Genomic DNA, 14,593 nt, shown 5'->3' with positions numbered 1-14,593 from the left:
CATGTTACATCTAGTGATCCAGTAACTGGTATGTTTAGTTTGTACCTTTCAAAGCAAATGCTGACAAGTGTGGTGTTAGTTTATTTCTCAAGAACTCATCCCACTGTGTTATCAGATAGGTTTCTGCCCTCAAAACTAATCTGGGAACTTCAGCTACAGTTTACCAAAAAAGTATGACCACTGAAGAATGGAATACAAAGTCCTGTGGTGGTGGTGGGGGGGTCGATTATTTTGCTTGGTTTCACTGTTCAGGAAGCTCTCCTACCAAATAAGAAGTCCTGGTTCTAGCCTGGTGAAATGAGTTGTCAGTTGAGATCTGAATCCTGACAGAGCTATCAAAGTTCTGCAGGGCCTGCAAAATGGCACTCTTCTACAGGCCTATGATTGAGACCATAGCAACCTAAAATCCAGTTGGGTCTCCCCTTCCCTTTTTCTTCTTTCCTCTTTTCTTTTATCTCCCCCCTAAGTTCCACACAATGTTCCTTCCCCTGCCCACCAATGAATGACCAGCCTGATGGTCAAGAGAGATTGGGGGGGGCCCATATACAAACATAATAAATGCACACTCAGTGGCTATTGCATGTATTGCTAGGCAACCACTACAGTTTTTGTAGCTTTCAACCTTTGTTTTCAGCCTATTTAAGGTAGAAATGAGGGGCAGGACATTTTCAGGGCTGTTTTGGCCTTTGAGGGAAGACTCAATGGAATTAGGCACACCACTAGGCAGCTTGCTATCATGAGACTTGTATGAATCACCTAGGTGTAGCTGCTTGTTACTGTTCAACAGAGCCACTCCAAGAAAGCCAGTATGGTTTAGTGATGACATTTCCTAGTTTGAAAGACCCAGGTTCAAATCACCAGTCTGCCATGGAAGCTTATGCAGTAACTTTGGTACAGTTATACATTCTCAGCCTAACTGATCTCACTGGATTCTTGGGAGATACAATTGAGAAAAGAATGATTTAACAGTGATGTAACTCACTATGGAGAAACATGAGATATAAATGAAGTAAATAGATAATAAATACAGCTGAAGAGGGGAACAAATTAGTTGGTGGGTGGGACGAAAGGAAGAGAGCGGTTCTGGAGTCTTTCAATGAACAGAAACACAAGGGAAGAGGGCAGTAAAATGCTTGCCACAAATCCTTGTGGGTCTCCAGCTTGTAAGCTCTTTTTATAATGGTCAACTTATCCCACATATAAGGAGCTTTTTGTGATAAGGAGATTTTTGTGATATGCAAACTTTCCACATTGTTTGTCTGGTATGGTCCCCAAACTGGTGATATTTCTGCCTTATGTTCAATACAAAACAGGTTAAGCCTTTGGCTTTCCTTCAGGCAGCATCTAGTCCAGGGAGCAAAAACCAAAAAAAGGAAGATAGAAAAACATGTAAGTGGTTCAGAAAGTGAAACACGGTAGCTCTTAACTTATGGTGAACTATTTCAAGTACAAGCAAAGTCAAGGGAAAGGGATGAATGCATTCAATTACTTTCACCTTGCTGGCAAAACACGGTCTTTACTAAGATATCAATTCTGGTATGAATGATAATTTGTATATTAGCTGAGAACCCAAACACCAACTGCCTTCACCAGGAAGAGGCTTTATAGAGAGGTTATTCTGGAAAACAAAAGTCAGCAACTTCACAGCTGACCTACATTTTGTACACAATGAATTTATTTATTAATTAATTTATTATTAATTGGACTTTTATCCCGCCACTCCCAAACAAGCTGACTCTTAGCAGCTCAAAACATGATAAAAACATAAAACCTATAAAAATACAATATAAAACATATAAGAAGAGCACAGATGGCAATCGCAACAACCCCTCATTAGGCCCTTAACCTTCAGATTATCTATTCCCGGCTATAACAACCAGATATAAATCTGGCAGCAATGGTAGGCCGCCTCCCGGGGGGTCCAAATTGTACAGGGATGGGGAAGCGCCCACTTTTATCACCTGGTATTTGGCCCAGCCTCAGCCAATAGTCTGGCAGAAGAGCTCCATCTTGCAGGTCCAGAGAGCTCCGACAGGGCCCTGAACTCTTCGGGCCCCACCAGGTAGGGGCCAAGACCGAAAAGGCCCTGGCCCCAGTTGAGGCCAGACATGCTTCCCGGGGGCCCGGAGCCCTCAACAAATTCATACCCGCAAAGCAAAGTGCCCAGTGGGGGAGGGGCATAAGGAATAGCAGCATTCCAGACTGTATCACTTGAGATGACAGTTGTGGAGGCCCATTTGTAATGTTTAGTCAAACACATAAGATTCCCTACAGTTCACTAAACTAGCAGTTTGCTTAACTTCCCCTTTGACATTCTAAGTACTATCTCCTTTGATATTCTAGAGCAGTGGTCCCCAACCTTTTTATCACAGGGGACCACTCACCGGGGACCACTCAATGCCTTTTACTGAGGCCCGGTGGGAGGTAGTTTACTCCTCTACTCTCAACCACTGCCCTAACACTCTCTGATCACTATGGTAATGTTTAAACATCCCTTCAAAATAAGATACAGACACGCCACAACAACGAAGTGTGTTGTAAAGGGCTGGGGGGGATGAAGTAAAGGGCCGGGGGGGGGAGAAGGCGTCCTTCGGGGCCCACCTCCAATTAGTCGAAGGACCACATGTGGTCCACAGCCCACAGGTTGGGGATCGCTATTCTAGAGTACTATGTGAAAGGAAAGCAATCAAATATATAATCCTCACATCTGGAGTTTAAATAGCACATCTGCACCTACCATGTTATTCTGTATAAGCTACCAAGATTTATACTGCCAGGAGGAATATCAGTATTTTAAACATTAAAAAAAGAAGATTGGATAGGGTGGCTTTCTAGAGCACACAGATTATCAAGCACCTGTGAGAAGACTGAGGCCACACTGTCCCTATTTCTGCAGCTTCACAAACTATTGCTACCCAAAATATAGGTAATTTTTTTTTAAATATGTGATTTCTGTATCATGCAATACAAATTTATTTCATGTAGATAATAAATCACATTGTACATTATACAGCTGAATAATACTTGGTATTCTTGAAACAAAACAAAAAATCCACAGAATTCCACAGTAAACATATATTTTCCTACATAGGGACTATAGGAGCAAGCCTAAAGGTCTTTTCAGAAGTCAATGAGTCTTACTCACAGTCTGAGAAAGGCACTCCAAGACTGGGACTGAAAGTAAAGTCTTGTCACTTCCTTTGCGAGAAGAATGCATAAAGGGATGAGAGGTGCTCTGCTTGGTGGTGAAAGATGACAGGAATTTTTGACCAGTGATTTCAAGGGCTCATGATCACCATAATCTGGCTCTTTCCTCAGAGATTATATTTAAGTATTATTTGCCATACATTTAGATGCTATCTATAGGTATGAAATAATTCAGATGTCAGTATCAAGACTATGGATATCTGTTCTACCTTGGCACAAACATCTTTTCCACTTTAGTTTAGTGCTTTAACAAGATATCTGGTGTTCTGGAAGCTCCCACATATAGCTCTTCAAAGATTTTACTGAGGTAAAACCTTTCTTGCTGTTATGGACTGTAGATCTGAGTTCTTGGGGAAGGGAAATAATGTAGTAAACTTTAAGACAAGTGTTCAAAAAGTAAAATTAAGTAAATATTCTAAGAAAACATCTACCTACCTGCTTAGAATAGAAAAAAAAATACTTATCAATTATAACTAGAATCAAAGACTCACAGAGTTGGAAGGCCATCTAGTCCAACCCCCTGCTCAATACAGAATCAGCCTAAAGCATCCAGGATAAGTATTTGTTCAACCACTGCTTAAAGCCCACTAGCGAGGGGGAGCTCACAATCTCCTTAGGCAACCGATTCCACTGCTGAACTACTCTGACTGTGAAATTCCCTCCACCCCACCCTGAATATCTAGCCGGTATCATTCTACACGTAGTTTAAACCCACTACTGTGGGTCCTATCCTCTGCAGCCAACAGAAACTGCTCCCTGACCTCCTCAAAGGCCCATTATGCACGGCCGCCGAAACGGCGATTTCGGGTCACGTGGAAAACGCGGAGGGGGAAGACGCGACGCATACCGGTTATGCACGGGACGGGGCGCGACGGCGGCAAAACCCAGAGTAACCGATTATGCACGCGCCAATCCGGGTGCCGCTTCTGGTTGCGCCCCGCTCACCCGGAAGCTGCGCTTTCTTCCGCGTTTCACTGACGCGGCTTTTTCGGCGGCATGCACCGAAGCTGCAGCCGGTTGCAGCCGGCTCCGTGCGTTATCCGTGATTTTAGTCGCCGCCATTCCACCCCGAATGTGCGCTAAAACCCCCGTGCATAATGGGTCTAAGTGACAACCTTTCAAATATTTAAAGATAGCAATCATATCTCTTCTCAACCTCCTCTTCTCCAGGCTGAACATTCCCAAGTCCCTCAGCCTTTCCTGAAAGGGCTTGGTCCCCAGGCCCCAAATCATTCTCATTGCTCTCCTCTGAACCCTCTCATTTTTTCCCCTGTGCTTTTTTAAGTGAGACCTCCAGAACTGCACACAGTACTCCAGGTGGGATCTGACCAATGCAGTATACAGTGGGACTATGACATCTTGTGATTTTTATGGTCTGTCTCTTTTGTTACAGCCCAAGACTGCATTTGCCTTTTTACTGCTGCATTGCATCGTCTGTTTAGCTTACAGGATTTAGCTTACAGTCCACAAGTACACCATGATCATGTTCACACACACTATATCTCCCATCCAGTATGCATACATCTCATTTTTGTGACCAGTTGTAGAATTCTACAAGCATGCCTGGAACAGAGCCAGCAGTCACTTTTATTCTGTTTATAATTCCTTGGACTCAAATTTTGATATTATGTTGAAGGAAACATCCTTTTCCTTTAATAATCATAGCTAATTGTCTAATCTAGGGAACTGGATTCTGGAATAATTATTTACTTGCACAGTTACATAGCATATAGATTTGAGAGGAAAGATTTGGGAGTTTGCTGAAAATCCCAAGATGTTTTGAGCTTCTTTCCTGTTCTTTTTGGTCCTAAAGAGAAGGTCTCAAACCCAACAGCCTGTCTTTAATGAACATGCAGTCTTATAAGCACAAAGCAGGTGCGTGGTGCTTTACTGTGAACTCACAGGTATATTATGCCTGCATATATTTATATCAGACTGAAGAAAATATAGCAACTCCCTGCTATCTAGCAGAAGAGATTTTTAACCTACTTATGGAAACCAAAGACCACAATCAACTGTGCAGCAGTATCCTCATTCTTTATGAAATGGTCTGTAGAAAGGAGAAGTAGACTTGTTTTGACAGGTCATTGTGGGCTTTGCTTATGTCAACTGGTTCTATTGATTTTTCATTTGTGTGCCTGTGATTAATTTCTCACCTTGAACAAAAAAACCCAAAGCAGCATACAGTGCACTTAAGTTGCAAAAGTTGGCAGCAGTTCTACTGTTCAAAATTAAGGTAGCTGTGAACTAGTGGGTAGCTTGCTTTTGTATTCGAGAGGAAAAAATAAATTTTATCTCTCAGAAGTTCAGAAAGTCAGAATGAAATAATGAAAATGCTTAATTTTTTAATGCGACATTTTACGGACATTTTCTAATCCTCAATAATAGTGAAATTTTATATATACAATGAACACAGATATTTTAGTGTATGCTGGAACATTTCTTGTTAAAAAAATAATGCCTCTGGCAAAGAAGTTATATGGTATCACTAGCTGCCAGCTACAAGTGACATGCTGGGAAATGATCAAGCTTTTCATTCTCTTGCTGTCTTTTGTTTAAGGCAGTTCTAGCTTAATACACAGTTATTGAATATACTGATGGGTGTTATACTGAGGGAAGGTGTCCTGACTGCACTGGCTTGGACTACTCCAGTCACTGTGACAAGTGAATAAGCATAAACCGCGCTGCCATCCACACTCATATATGTTACAGTATTTTGCTTGGACCAACTTGATTTTTATCCTTCTGCGAGGCTTTTTTGTGTATAGAGAATCACTTTTTGGCTCTATTTCATTGTTCAAAGAAACTAAATACAAGTTAGTGATAATAAATTCATGCCAGAAAATATCTGTCTGTGTACTTTTTACTTTTTAGCTCTTTGTATGCTGTTGTCATAACATCACATTTCAGTACGCCAGGCATAGTGGTTGTGCAGTCACTGTTCACTCACACTCATGATCCATTGTGACATTATAGATAATGAGATGAGACTGAGACCTAGATGTGTGAGTGAAGTTCTACATACCACATTGCAACAGTGTAGCGAGTCATTCTTTTTCAGTCTCATTTATCTGTTTAGTACATTTTTATCTTTTTCTTCTATTGAGAAGTTCATAGGAGTGGTGTATCTACACTCATCAGTTTTATTCTCACAATAATCCTATGAGATTGGTTCATCTGAGAGAGCAACTGGACCACGATGGCTTAGTGTACCCTAGTTCAGGGTAGCATACACGGATCTCCACATCAATTTTATCCTTGCAATAGACACGTGAGATTGGTTAGACCGAGAAAGAAAGCAAATGGACCAAAATCACCTATTGTATTGTATAGCTAGCTCCCAATCTGAATATCCTACACATTGCACCGCACTGACCCTTTTCACACCAGCAGTGTCATGCCAGGATGCTGCCAGTTGTTTCTTCTGAGGCAGACTGCCCCACCTCTTCCCGAGTCCATATAGGGGAGCATTGTCCCTGCCAGACGTGGTCTGCCCTGGATTTGTGCCTCCAGACGAGGGAGCGGTGGTGGCGAGCTAACACTGTACATGAGAACAGGAATGGTTTGTGGCCTAGGGCTATTTTGGAAACTACTGTGCAATTGTGAAATAGAAAACACTGGCTTTGGGAACTTTCCACAAGTCCCACTAAAAATAAGCAGTACACAGTAGAAGTACCTAATGGACCAAGTAACATATGGGTACATGTGTTTGTGTGTGTGTGTTTGTATACACATAAACACACACACATATCGCAATTAATGACAATTAAAAATACTTAAAATAATTTGCACTTGGTATATTTCTTTGTTGAAATGCATCTGCTGTTAACAGTGACAGGAGCACTGACAGTTTTTAAAACAAATATGTTCTGGATTTTCCAACAGTATGACCCTTTATAGAATAATCATCTCTCTTATAGACAAAGATTGGTATGCCTTAATTAGGCTTGCACCTCTTGCTGTCACTGATGGCTCATGCTCTCATTCTCAAGGGTTATGTGTATCTCTTATTTGAGCTGGAATAGATAAAACTGATTTTTTTCATCTCTGGGTCTCAGAGCCATTGAGAGTGGACTGAGATGAAAATGTAAGACATTAACAATCTCCCTCCCTGCTCCGCTTCAGCAGACATAACTGTGGGTTTTTGTTTGTTTGTTTTTGTCAGTGTGTCAGTTTGAATGTAATATGCCCTGCTGGTAATGAGGAAAGCAGTTCATTTCACATGGGCCCATTTAGAGGCGGTAAGGATTCCCAAAACACAGCTGTATTTACAAAGATACCTCTCAAAGAAAACTGGTGAAAAAGGCATTCGATAATTTTTCTTATTGGCACTCTTGTGTAAGGATGGAAAAAGGATTACTATAAAAAGGGTGAAGCATATGGCTGTTTATCTAGCCCATAGTGGAGAAAAACCAGACAGTCACGACCTGGGGGGGGGGGGGGGTGACAATGTCCTACTAGAATTTCTCATAAGATGGGGGCCCAAGGAAGTTCACAGTGAGAACTGCCTGTTAAGATTTTCATAGGGCAGACTCAGAGATATGTTGAGCGTCATCCCATGGACCAAATGCCGGAAGATAAAAGAACAAGTGACAGATGGACCCTCTTTAAACAAGAGCTACTTCATGCTCAAACCATGACTATTCCAGCATGGTGGAAACATGCTAAGAGATCCAAAAAGCATATTTGGATGAACAAAGAACTTCAGGAGGAGCTAAGGAAGAAAAAGGAAATGTTCAAGAATTGGAGGGAAGGGCAGACCTCTAAATGCAATGCAGGTTAGCCATCAGAGAGGCCAAAACTGTGCTGAGACTGGCCAGGGAAGCCAACTGTAACAAGAAAAGCTTTTTCAGATGTGTGAGGAGCAAACATAAGGTAAACAAAGCAATAGGCCCCCCTGTTGGGTGAAAATGGAGAAACTCTGACAAGATGACTGAGAGAAGGCAGAAACGGTAACTACCTATTTTGCCACTGTTGTCCTAGAAGAATATGGACCCATCTAGGGATGGTAGTAGGCAAGGTATAGTGTCTGGGAGGCAGGCTTTTGACAAGTGAGACTTTTGACAAGGTTTCACATGATATTCTGATGGGTAAACTGGAGGACTGTAGATTGGATTTTGGATCGTTAGGTGGAAAGGGAACTGGCTAGAAAGGCACACCCAAAAAGTGGTTGTCAGTGGTACTTTATCAGAGTGGAGGGAGGTGAGCTGCGAAGTGCCACAGGGCTTGGTAGTGAATCCGTACTTTTCAACATTTTTATTTATGATCTGGACAAGGGGGTAGAGGGAATCCTCATTAAATTTGCAGATGACATGCAGAAGTTGGATGAAGTCTAATTTAAGATACTGCACCAACTTGTTCAGTGGTGCTATCCCACTGAATTCCAGTTGGTGGGGGGAGAGCAACAAGGACTAAATGGACTTTTTGTGTGTTCCATAAAATATCCATATGTGTTCTTTATTATTCTATGCATGCCAATCACAATTAACTAATCCAATAGAATCATAGAGTTGGAAGGGACGTCCAGGGTCATCTAGTCCAAACCCCTGAAAAATGCAGGAACTCACAGCTACCTGCCTATGCACAGTGACCTCAATTTCATGCCTGAATGATCCCCACCACCACAAAAAAATCTCCAGAATCCAGCCTGGCCTGGAGGAAATTCACCTACTAGCCCTCAGTGGCAATCAGGAATTCCCTGAGTATGGAAGGAAGGGCACAAGAGATAAAAAAACTGGCACACCCCTTCCTGCCCACTCATTCACAATTGACCTAAATTCATAAAATCAGCATTTCTGTCAGATGACTATCTAGCCACTGCTTAAAATTTTCACAGAAGGAGAACCCACCACCTCCTGAGGAAGCTTGCTCCACTGAGGAACCGCTCTGTCAGGAACTTCTTCTGGAGGTTTAGCCGAAAATTCTTTTGAATTAATTTCAGCCAACTGGTTCTAGTCTGACTCTCTGGAGCCATAGAAAACAACTCTGCTTCATCTTCTGTATGACAGCCCTTCAGGTATTTGAAGATGATTATCATATAACCTCTTAGTCGTCTTCTCTCCAGGCTAAATAGACCAAGCTCCCTCAACCTTTCCTCATACAACTTGGCCTCCAAACCCTGCACCATCCTCATAGCCCTCCAGTTTCTCCACATCTTTCTTCAGTTGTGGTGCAAAAATCTCAATACAGTACTCCAACTGAGGTCGTACCAGACCAGAGTAAAGCAATAACATTACCTTATGTGAACTAGACATTGTACTTCTTTTAATACATCCCAAAATACCACTTCCCTTTTTTGCTACCGAGTCACACTGCTGACTCATGTTCAGTGTCTGGTCTACTAAGACCCCCAGATCCTTTTCACATGTACTACTGCCAAGACAAGTCTTGCACATCCTATTGCTTTGGCCCCTTGTCTCCATCCCCCAAAGCTAATCCTATGGGCTGTAGGACCCTGACAACTACCTGCCTACCCACAGTGACCCCAATTTCATGGCCAAGTGATCCCCCACCATTAAAAATCTCCAAAATCCAGCCTGGCTTGGAGGAAATTCACGTACCATCCCACTGTGGTGATCAGCAATTTCCTGGGTATGCATGTAAGGGCCACAGGTAATTTGTGCTGTGGAGAGAAATTTCTGCTGCTTATACCAGTGCAGCACTCCACACATCTCAGGGCCCTGCAATCCACAGGAATAGCTTTTGGGGATGAAGACAAGGGGCTAAAGCAAGAAGGGGGTGACATGATGGAAATTCATTTTGAGCATTCCATTCCATTTGTGTCAGTGACATTAAAAAACAAATGCTAGAACCTAATAAAGGTTTAACTAATCCCAACTATGATAATAAACTTTGACCTTTACTTCAATCCTATACTGTGCCAGCTTTGTATCTGCAGTTATTCAAAGAGATCATGCTAGCATTACTTCCATGAAGTTTTAATGGAACTGAAACAAGAACAGTAAAATGCCTCAAGACAGTGGTCATTTGTTAGCCTTTTGCATATAGCACAGTAGGGTGATGAGGAGAGCAGATCACAAAATTAATGCCAAATTTTGATTGACTGGCTATTTATGCATATGTTTATTTCACCAAAGGCCTGAAGTGTACATAATTTCATAGAACAGATTATATTTTGATCATTATGTTTTGTACTAATGTTAGTTTGCATTGCAAATGGATTGGCTTCTTGCCATAAAAATACATTAGAAAACTTCCAAGCAACAGAATGTTTCCCTTGTATATTTATCTCACACACTGTCTGTTCATTTTATGTATATACTTTTTTAAAACCTGCAAATTGAAATCCTTAATGCTTACAAATAAAAGAAGGGGGGTGGACCACCACAATTCTTGAGTAACAACTGTTTTGGAGATAATGAGATAAACTGGTGATGTATATTCAAAAGAATCTGTGAACCATGTTCCTGTGCATTTATCACAAATAACCATGTGATTGATTTACAAATATTTATATAATCCAAGACTTCTACCTGTGCAAAAATTATTGAATTGCATGTGTACTGATAAAATCCAAATTACCTTATATGAAATGAAAAGCAGTGAAAGGTAAGATACAGGCAGGGTAGGATACAGCATTCATATGATGCTATTGTTGTTTATGATAGACACAATCATTTTGCACTTTGAAATGATCACTGACCAAACTATTTTTAAGCATTTCCAGTTATGAAGCACTTTAAAGCACAGTTAAATCATACATGTAATCTTAAACTTGGTCCTCAGCATGTGAATCAAATAATATGACTTTTAGGGCTAGAGCAGTCAAAAAGTGCTTCTATAAATCTCTGGGAAATGCAGATTTGCATCACAATTTCCCAAATTAAGAAGGGAAACCCCTGCAAAACAGAGAACTGATGTGTGCAGAGGTGTTCATCTTACAACTTCAAAAAGCTGCCCAAGATCTTGCAAGATAGTGTTATGGAGTTCCATATAATTCCATCTCATCTAATTAGGCACCCAGTTGGTGATGGGAGTAGAAGAATCAGTCTGATTGGGGGGGGGTGTCAAGCACGTGGAAACAAAGTGGTGGCCAGATGGGGAGATAGTACTACCCCTCCCCTGCACGTCCCCAGTTTATACTGTATAAAAGCTGAAAAATAATAATGGTCAATATCACATGCATTACATGTGTAACTGCATGTATGTGGAAGCAATTAAAATATAAAAACAGAGAGGAATTTATAGCTATATGGTTCAAAATAAAACATCTTAAAGGGAATATAGATGACATAGAAGCATGCTATGTTTCTCTTTTTGACAACAGCAGTATCAATGGCAGGACAGTTACTAGTTATCTGAAAGTTGAAAGTCAGTTTCACAGGTAAGGATGTAGTGCCAACAAATGCAAAGAGAGAGCTGAGACGTTTATATGTTTTACATCTTTGAAGTCACCCTTTGCCAGGGATGCTGCAGTTACTGTCCAACAACATCTCAAAATACATTTATCACTGTCAGCAAACAGCTGACCTTATCTTACATTTTGTAAACTGTGCTACTACTGTGACTTGTTAAGAAGGAATGGTTTTAAAGAGAAAAAGGTGGGATATGAGGTGACTGAATCCTTTAGGCAGGTAGCATTTGTTATGCATTGGTATGCAAATTTCTTTGCAATAAGCCCAGATCACAGTGCAATTCTATGTCGCCTAAACACATTCATTTAATTATGTATTTAGAAGGATCTCTGCACAGAATTGCACTGTTCTAACTACATTGAATTCAATGGAGAAGAATAGTGAACTAGTACTTGCTCTGCATGCAGATTGCACCAGGCTGAAAAATATAAGAAAAGCTCTGCTGGGTCAGACTAGTGATTCATCTTACACAATGGCCAATTGAGTTACTTGGGAGGGCCAACACCAGAGAATAGAGGTCAAAGCCTTCCTTGAATGCTGCATCCTTACATTGGTATCCAGAGTTCTACTGCCTCTGATTGTGGAAGTTCCCTTTACTCGCTATGGCTATTAGCCACTATTCAAGTTCCAGGCTCTTTTATGGAGACCCAGGTCACCAGGGTAGCCCAGACGGCATTTTTCCATTTGCGTCAAGCACACCTACTAGCACCCTACCTGCCTCTGGAGCACCTGGCCACTGTGATACATGAAATGGTCACTGCTAGGTTAGATTTCTGTAACTCGCTCTATGCAGGCTTTCCCTTGTCCTTGATCCAGATGTTACAGCTGGGGTAGAATGCAGCTACATGGGTCCTCATCAGGTCATCTTGGAGGGCCCATGTACAGCCTTTGCTGAAGCAGCTGCACTGGTTATGAGTCTGTTGTATCTGTATTATAAAATTGTAAACCACCGCAAGCTAATTCTCTGCGAGTGGCAGTTATATAAATCCAAGCATAAATAAATAAAATACATAAATAAAATAAAGCCTACCATCTAAAGCTTCCTTTTTGACCAGGGGAATTGATCCTTATAGCCTGTGTTGGCCCTGGGCCAAGGGTCCTTGCCTGGTATCAGCTATCCAAATATATGCCAAGGAGGTGCATCTGGACTCAACCAGGGCCAGGGCCTTTTTGGTCCTGGCTCCAGCCTGTTGGAGCTGACACAGTTCTGCAGGCCCTGCAAAATGCAGCTCTTCCACCAGGCTTTGGGTCGAGGCTCGAACTGGAAGATCTTGCGCCCCCTCCTCCCCCCATGGTAGGTGCCATGGATTTTATAGCAGATGTACCATCAGTAACATTCAGGCTGTGAACTGCCAAGACTTTGAGGAGGGTGGGATTTTGATATTATTTTACCTGCTGCAGCCTTAGGGATTAAATTTGTATGGGGGATGGGTTTTATACTTATTGTATTATGTTTTACTAGATATTAAGCCCGCTGTGGCCAAAATACAATGGGCCCTAGCATGATGGGTGGGTAGAGGGATGGGGCGAAGGAAGGAGGAAAAGGAGAGAGACAGAAAGACAGAAAGAAAGGGAGGAAGATAGAGACAGAAGAAGAGGGAGAGAAACAGGTAGCCAGAAAGAGGCAGATGGAAGAGAGGGAGGAAGGGAGAAAGGGAAAAACAAAGGGAAGGGAAGGAGAAAGGGAATGCTGGAAAGAAGGGAGGAACAGAGTAAGGTAGGTGGCCTTGGGACCTTCTGCCGGGCCCAGGGGCAGGCTCAGCTGCCCCAGGGCCCGGCAGAAGGCTCGGGATGGCGGGAGTGTGCTTTGTGGCCTTCTGCCGGGACCAAGGGCATGCGAGCCTGCCCCAGGGCCCGGCAGAAGGCTCTCTGGGCGAGGGGAAGCCGGCCGGAGGACTTACTGCTGGGGAAGGCTTCTTCCTCTGAGCGGCAACTCCCCGGCCGGCCCAGGCAAGGCTGGGCCAACCAGCCAATGGGGAGCCGCGCTTTGCGCGGCTCCCCATTGGCTGCTTGGCCCTCGAGTGACACTTGGAGGGCCCAATCAGGAGCCGTGAAGCGGCTCCTGATTGGGCCCTCTGAGTTTTTATTCTGGACAGGGCCCGCCCTAACTCCTCCCCACTTGCCCTTACTCCTTTATTCCTCCCGCTCCTCCGGAGCGGAGGGAGGTTTAAAGATGGGGTTTTATATGTATCCCGCCACAAGCCAGCTCACTGAGAGTGGCAGGATAGAAATTCAAAAATAAATAAATAGATAAACAAAACAAAACAATCTATACAATCCTATATTCCTTATGCCTGCTTGTATCAGATATTGTCCCATCAAGGATGTGAAATCACAGGGACCTAGAATCTTAGTCAAAACATAATTTCTCAGCATATCTGGAAGACACTTCTACTATAAATCATTTCCACTGTATTCCATTGTAGGTAAAAGGTTATATATAACAGACAGCATTTCGTAATACAGAAAGATATCAGACCAAAATTAATTTCCAATAACTGTATGATCAATTAGAAGATGGTAATCATTCCCTTAAATACCACTCTGTCACTTGGAAATGAGCTGCAATTCCATGGAGTCCCCAGGTCATTCCTGGAGGTTAGCATCCCTACTTTAAATTTAGCGCCTTAGATTTATTTTCAAAGGCAAACAGCAGAATTTTTCATCTACCAACAATTATATCAAAGAGGAAAATATTCAAATATTGACACCTCTCAGTGATATTATGCCCATTTGGACTTTATTAATTTAAATTTATTTTCCACTTTAAACTTATTTTCCATTTTCCAGCCATTTCATTTTCAAAACAGTTTACAAAGCAAATTTCATATAACAAATTGCAAGTCTTCAGCTATTTATATTAAAAGGAAACAGGGAGCTCAGCTGGTCAAAATATCATAATACATCTGACCAAAATATCATAATACATCTGACCAAAATATCATAATACATCTCCTAAAAACTTATTCTGGCAAATGTTTGAAATGGATAAAAATCTACATTATTGGTGT

At 42.0% G+C, this 14,593-nt stretch overlaps 2 protein-coding genes across 3 annotated transcripts in view; one reads left to right on the top strand and one right to left on the bottom strand.

The window, feature by feature from the left end:
• IMMP2L (inner mitochondrial membrane peptidase subunit 2) overlaps positions 1 to 14,593 on the bottom strand; it is a 591,726-nt gene that overhangs the window by 359,348 nt on the left and 217,785 nt on the right. The gene's annotated exons all lie outside the window — the stretch shown is intronic.
• The window catches only part of LRRN3 (leucine rich repeat neuronal 3), a 57,367-nt gene that overhangs the window by 38,618 nt on the left and 4,156 nt on the right, over positions 1 to 14,593 (top strand). The window lies entirely within an intron of this gene.

The sequence above is a fragment of the Paroedura picta genome, chromosome 5, assembly GCF_049243985.1.
Source record: "Paroedura picta isolate Pp20150507F chromosome 5, Ppicta_v3.0, whole genome shotgun sequence".
Classification (NCBI taxonomy): Eukaryota; Metazoa; Chordata; class Lepidosauria; order Squamata; family Gekkonidae; genus Paroedura; species Paroedura picta.
The sequence above is the reverse complement of the archived record's forward strand: the minus strand, read 5'-3'. Positions and strand labels throughout refer to the sequence as shown.